General features: G+C 35.2%; 1 non-coding gene across 1 annotated transcript; it reads right to left on the bottom strand.

Annotated features, from left to right (window-relative positions):
- Positions 1-751: 751 nt before the first annotated feature.
- Positions 752-825, bottom strand: TRNAV-AAC (transfer RNA valine (anticodon AAC)). Its single transcript has one exon. It is a non-coding gene; the product is annotated as a tRNA-Val (tRNA).
- Between the last annotated feature and the right edge of the window lie 5,870 nt (positions 826-6,695).

Consider the following 6,695-nt stretch of genomic DNA (forward strand, 5'->3'; position numbering starts at 1 on the left):
TACTCCGTATTTGATTTTTATTTTCTTACTCTGTATTTGATTTTTATTTTCTTACTCTGTATCTGATTCTTATTCTGTCAAAGTAATTCTTACTCCGTATTTGATTCTTATTCCATCAATTTATTTTTTCCCATTTTAGCACGAATCTGAAAAAAGTAAAAATGATGAACGCTTGGTAATCATCTAGTGAATGTTTCCTCAAAAACTCAGAGGCTAACTCAAAGTTTTCATTAAGTTATGAGCATTTTTTGTTTCAAAAAATTGTTACTGAAATCGACTGATTTCAGTAATTTGGTAGTGTTTGTGAAATCCATCAATAGTTTTATGTTTAGAATGATCTACCGCAACTAACTGCAAATTTTGATGTGTTTTGATCAATTTTTGAGGTGTTTTTAATTTGCACCACCATAAGCCGCCATGGATGAAGATGAATATGACCATATTTTTCTTTAGAAGATGAAGATGGTCGGTTTAGTAGGTATCAGGTTACCTTTTGTATACATCGATACACTTTAGCATATATTAGAACAAATAAAAAAGTATGGGGCTATTAAGTATCATAAACTCTTTGTTATACTTCACTTTTTTATCATTGAGGGGGTTAAATGGGTTATATTCTAAGTTCAGGGGTTGCAAAAAACTACTGAAAAAGCTACTAAACAAATTAGGGTGAGGGCCTATTCTGGAATCCGAGGGCCTAATTGTTTACAAACAAAAAGAGCAAGGGGCATAAAATGTTTGTTAAAAACGATGGCTTCGCCCGGGTTCGAACCGGAGACCTTCAGTGTGTTAGACTGACGTGATAACCAACTACACCACGAAACCTTTTTGTTTCTTAGCTAAAGCTATATCCAATAATGTGAATGACAAACCAGTGTTACCAAAGTAAGACAGTTTGATTGATGGTTCCATAACCAATGTACCAAACCAATACGAAACGGTTAACAAAGGAAACCGGCAAAGTAAAAAGCTGAAGCTAAACCACTAAAATTGGTTCATAGTTCCAAATTCTGACTAAACCACTTACAACCATCTAATATATTTAACATAAAAGAGAGAACGCAACAAAATCACTAAGAACATCGAGCCGTGAGTTTTTTTTCTTTCTTAAGTTCATACAAAATGAAGCTCGATTTTTCAATCAAAGATTAATTCGACGTTGTGTTGGTATCACTACCACAGCTTGTATTTCCACCATCATTTGCATCACTTCCATTGTCGTCGCTTGATGGATTCACATTATCACCAGATTGCAGGTAACTCGCCCCCACTGAAAAGGAACGAGTAGTGTTTGACTTCTGACCATTGTTTTCGACCTTTTTAATCCCTCTATTCATGTGATTCACACAATATTTCTGATCTGGGAGCACTTCTTTGCCGCACCGCCATTTTCTGCCATCTGTTCTTCTGCATCTTCCAGATTCGGCTGCTGCAGGAGTACTGCTATTACTGTTGATTGAGGTCTCGCAACCCCGAACTACATAAGTATATAAAAGGCAAATAACACTTCAGACACCATATACATAACAAAGGCATGTGATATGTGACATAAATCATTGACTCGTAAAGTACATTGTGGTAAATTTACAAAGAACGGTTGATTGCATAGGCGTAAGGAGTAACAAACAAAAACCATACAGTTTCAAGACATACCATTGTCACGTTGAAGAACACTTTCAACGAAAAAGGTGAACTCATGAGGCACAAGCGCATTTTCTCTGCTAAGCTTCTTGATTTTGTTGGAATAAGATCTGATGAGTCAAAATGTTTTGCAGGAAGTTAGAGTCTGGAAGTTAGAGTCTGGAGATGCAAGTTGCAGAATCTGTTTGTGTGAACGGTTTAATTACTTGGTAAAGAAGCTATGGGAATTCTGGAGATCTGGATAAATATTTAGAAGATCACTTTTTGATTTGATATTATCTCTAGAAGATAAACACTGATTTGTTTAGAATATTAATAAGTTTTAGTTTATCTTTTCCTATCTTTTAGTCAAGTAGTTTTGGAAACCAAATCTTGGAGATTTGGTTTAACCTTGTATAAATAGGGGTACGATGTTCATTATATCTCTCAAGCACGATTACTTTGTCTTTCATATTATATATCATTCGTGTTCTCTCAATTTTGTTCATATAATTTGTATCTATTGTTTATTGAAAGTTTAGTGTTCATAATCAAGTTATTGTGAACTAATAACTGGTATCAGAGCGGGTTTGGTGTAAATCCAATTCGGTAATCTTAAAACGATCCATATATTGTTCAAAGATGTCCTCCAGTACCATCCCAACTCCAGTTATGGCTGGTAAAGGAGTGCCAATTTTCGATGGCACAGACTTTGCAACCTGGAAACTAAAAGTTCTATGGTTTCTTGGTTCGATTCATGAAGATGCTGAACAAGTCCTTACAGTAGGACCTATTATACCTGGTACAATGGTTGAAGCTGTTCCTGCTACAAGTACTGCTTCTGCTCAACCTGCTTATCTTCGTGAAAAACCAAGAGATAAGTGGACAGAAGCAGAAGCCATAAAGTTCAAGCTTGATAGCAAGATAAGAAGTATTATAGGTAATGGTGTTACTGTTCCAATTCTCAGGAAGATCAGTCATGCTAAAACTGCAAAAGCTATGTGGGATCTCTTGCTTAATGACTATGAAGGTGTCACAGTTGTTAAGACTCAGAAGAAAAAGAATCTGATAAGGTGTTATGAAAATTTTGCTGCTCAGCCTAAAGAATCATTGAGTGATCTTCATTCAAGATTCCAGGTTCTGATTAATGATCTTGAAAGTGTTGGTGTAGAGAAAACACAACAAGTGTTGTGTCAAAAGTTCATTGAACTGTTACCTTCAAACTTTGAATCTGTGATTACATCAATGGTAATCAGTGAAAAGATAGACACTTATGAACTAAGTGAGTTGTTTGGCATATTGTCAAACTTTGAAGAATCACAGTTGAAGAACAAGATCAATGCTAAGAGAGTTGTTAAAGATCCAGAAGCTGCATTGATAGCTACTACTAAGAAGAACAAGCAATTGTTCTCTAGTTACTCTAGTAGGGTTGATTCTGAAAGTGATGAGACCTCTGATGATAGTGATTCTGATGTAGATGAGGAGATTCAGGATCTGGAAAGTCAAGTGGCTCTTTTGACTCAAAGGATTGAGCAGAAGAAGTTTGGTTTTAAGAAGGGTAAAGGCAAGAGTTCTTTTGATCCAAAGAAAGCTAAATGTTTCAAGTGTGGCAAGGTAGGTCATATAGCTGCTGATTGCTGGTCCAAGAGTGAAGGAGGTTCAAGTTTCAACAAACCTGTTGACAAAGCAAGAAAGTATAAACTCAAGTACAAGAAGATGAAAGGTGAAGCAGAAAAGTTGAAGAATAAAGAACAGGAGAAAGCATTGTACACAGAAGCATGGGAAGATGAAGATTCATCATCTGATGATGAAGAGGATAAGTGTCTGATGGCTATAATTGAAAAGGATAGTGAGTCTAGCAAGTTTGAGGAAGATTTGAAAGCTATTGAGAAGATGGATAAAGACTCTACTTGTAACAAAGGTTCTGCCTATAAGGTACAAAACTTTGTAAACTATCTTAATAATGAAAAAGTGAGAATGTTTCAGTATTTGTTGCTTGATTTCAATTGGTGCTTAGAAGATAGTGACAGGTTAAGAACACAGATCATTGAGCTTAAGAACACCATCAAAGATAAAGATGCTGAAATTAAAGTATTAAAAGAATGTGAGGTAGAACTTGACACATACAAAATGGCATATTCAGAAGAAACTAAACGGTTAAATACTGAATTAGGAAGATCAATTAAAAAGGCAAACCATTATGAAAATATTTGCAAATCTTGGTGTGTTTCTTCCAAAAAGAATTCTGATGCTATTGCTAAGCAAGTACCAAATGATGTCAAAGCTATACTTGGTGAAAACTACACATTAGATAATAATGTGGAAGTTGATCCTATTATATTTAAGCCTGACATTTTACCAAATACTTTTATAAAATTTGATGGTGAGAGAAAAATTTTAACTAATGCTTTTGTAAGATCAACTGAGTTTGTAAAATCATTAGAACCTGTTAAACCTTCAGAGACTATAATTTTAGATTGTAGAAATCCATCAGAGTCTGAACTATTGAAACCTTCAGACTCTAACAGTTTAGTCTCTAAAAGTGAAAGTGTATGTTCTGACCTAGAATCTGACACCCAAGAATCAAGTAGCATAAGTGATACTGAATCATCTTCTGATAGTGTCACTTGTCCAGATCCTAAATGGTCAACTAAAAGAAAGTCAAAGTCAAAACAGGCTAAGACTATTAAAAAACTGAAAAGGAGAATTTCAAAGCTTAGTGAAAGATTAAAGGGTCAAGAAAAATTCTCAAAATCATCTTGTTTTCCTGAAAATTTCAAAAAGGTATGGAAACCTAAAGTTTGTGAAAATAAAGGTGTTTTGAAAACAGTGATGGATAAGTTGATCTGGATTGGTAACAAAGCTTTTGTATGGAGAGTTAAATACACTCCATCTGAACCCACTGCAAAGTGGGTTCCCCCTAAGATTTAATCATTTTTCTTTTGCTTGTGTCTTGTGTAGCAGGGTAATAAGTGGTATTTAGACAGTGGTTGCTCAAGACACATGACTGGATGCAAAGAGCATCTTGTAGGGTTTGTAGAAGAAAAGGGTCCTTCTGTGAGATATGGTGATAATTCTGTTGCAAAAACTATTGGTTATGGTACTGTTATTGCTGGAAGTGTGTCATTCAAGAAAGTTGCTTTAGTTGAAGGGTTAAAGCATAATCTGCTAAGTGTGAGTCAAATTGCTGATGAAGATTGTGAGATCAGAATAAGAAAGAAAGCTGGAATTATTTATGATCCTAAAGGAAGACCAACTCTTGTTGCCTGGAGATTTCAAAATGTGTATATGCTGGATTTGGATTCTGTTGATTCTGAAATTGAAACATGCTTGTATTCTCAGTCTGTTCCAGAACTTAATTGGCTTTGGCATAAAAGGCTATCTCATCTGAATTTTAAAAATATTAATGAGCTTTCCAAAAAGAAGCTTGTTAGAGGTTTGCCTCAGCAACCTTTCAAGAAAGATAAACCTTGTTCTGCTTGCATTATGGGTAAACAAACCAAAACAAAGTTTCCCTCAAAATCCCTAGCTACTATTAGTGATCCACTTCATATGCTTCATATGGATCTTTTTGGTCCAATGAACACTAGTAGTCTAGGTGGGAAAAGATACACTTTGGTTGTTGTTGATGAGTATTCAAGGTTTACCTGGGTTATCTTTTTAGCTGCAAAGAGTGATGCTCCTGAAGAAATCATTAATTTAATCAAGAAAGAGCAGGTTCAAAAAGGTGTTCTTATTAAACAATTGAGAAGTGACCATGGCACTGAGTTCAAGAATGTTACTTTAATTGAATTTTGTGAAGAATCTGGAATTGGTCAAAATTTCTCAGCTGTTAGAACTCCACAACAGAATGGAGTTGCTGAGAGAAGAAATAGAACACTTATTGAGGCAGCCAGAACCATGTTATGTCAATCAAATGTTGCACTCAGATTCTGGGCAGAAGCTGTCAATACAGCTTGTTATACTCAAAACAGGTCATTAATTGTGAAGAGACATGGCAAAACTCCCTATGAATTGTATCATAAAAAGGTGCCTACTATTCATTACTTTCATGTATTTGGATGTAAGTGCTATATTTTGAATCAAAGGGATCAGCTTGAAAAGATGAGGCCAAAATCTGATGAAGGTGTGTTTATTGGTTATTCTTCTGTGTCTAAAGCATATAGAGTGTATAATAAGAGGAGGATGAAGATTGAAGAATCCATTAATGTTTCCTTTGATGAAAGTCCCATTGAAATGGATCAATCCTCTAGTTCTGAGCATTCTGCACTTGGTGAATTGTCAAATTTAATTTCTGGTAACAGTACTCAGACTCTAGATTCAGAGTCTGAGACAGATGAATTTAATTTGTCTGGACTGAAACATTCTGCAGATAATGCTCTCACTGAAGAAGTTCAACAAGAAGATGAGCCAATTGTTATTCATGAAGATGATCAACCTTCCAATACTACTGTGAATCCTGTTGTTCCTATTAGAAAATCTTCTAGAAATATTGTTATTCCAAAGCATCTTGAAGATTATGTTGCAGATCCTACTGGTTTACCTAAAACTGGTTCTTCATCTCAGACACCTGTGTCTGATTTTGCAATTGCTAATTATTGTTTCTTCTCAAATTTTCTTTCACTCATTGAACCCAAAGAAGTAGATGAAGCATTGTCAGATAATGATTGGGTTGAAGCTATGACTGAAGAATTGACAGAGTTTGAAAGAAATGATGTGTGGGAATTGGTTCCAAAACCTGAAGGTAAAACTGCAATTGGCACTAAGTGGGTTTATAGAAACAAGGTTGATAAAGATGGTATTGTGGTTAGAAACAAAGCAAGGTTGGTGGCTCAAGGGTATAGACAAGAAGAAGGTATAGATTATGATGAGACATTTGCTCCTGTTGCTAGAATTGAAGCAATCAGATTGTTTCTAGCTTATGCCTCAGATAAAGACTTTGTGGTGTTTCAAATGGATGTGAAGAGTGCTTTTCTGAATGGTATTTTGCAAGAAGAGGTGTATGTGAAACAACCTCCTGGTTTCAAAAATAAGAAGTTTCCAAAGCATGTTTACAGGTTGAAGAAAGCTTTGTA

Source organism: Rutidosis leptorrhynchoides, chromosome 4 (genome assembly GCF_046630445.1).
Source record: "Rutidosis leptorrhynchoides isolate AG116_Rl617_1_P2 chromosome 4, CSIRO_AGI_Rlap_v1, whole genome shotgun sequence".
NCBI lineage: Eukaryota > Viridiplantae > Streptophyta > Magnoliopsida > Asterales > Asteraceae > Rutidosis > Rutidosis leptorrhynchoides.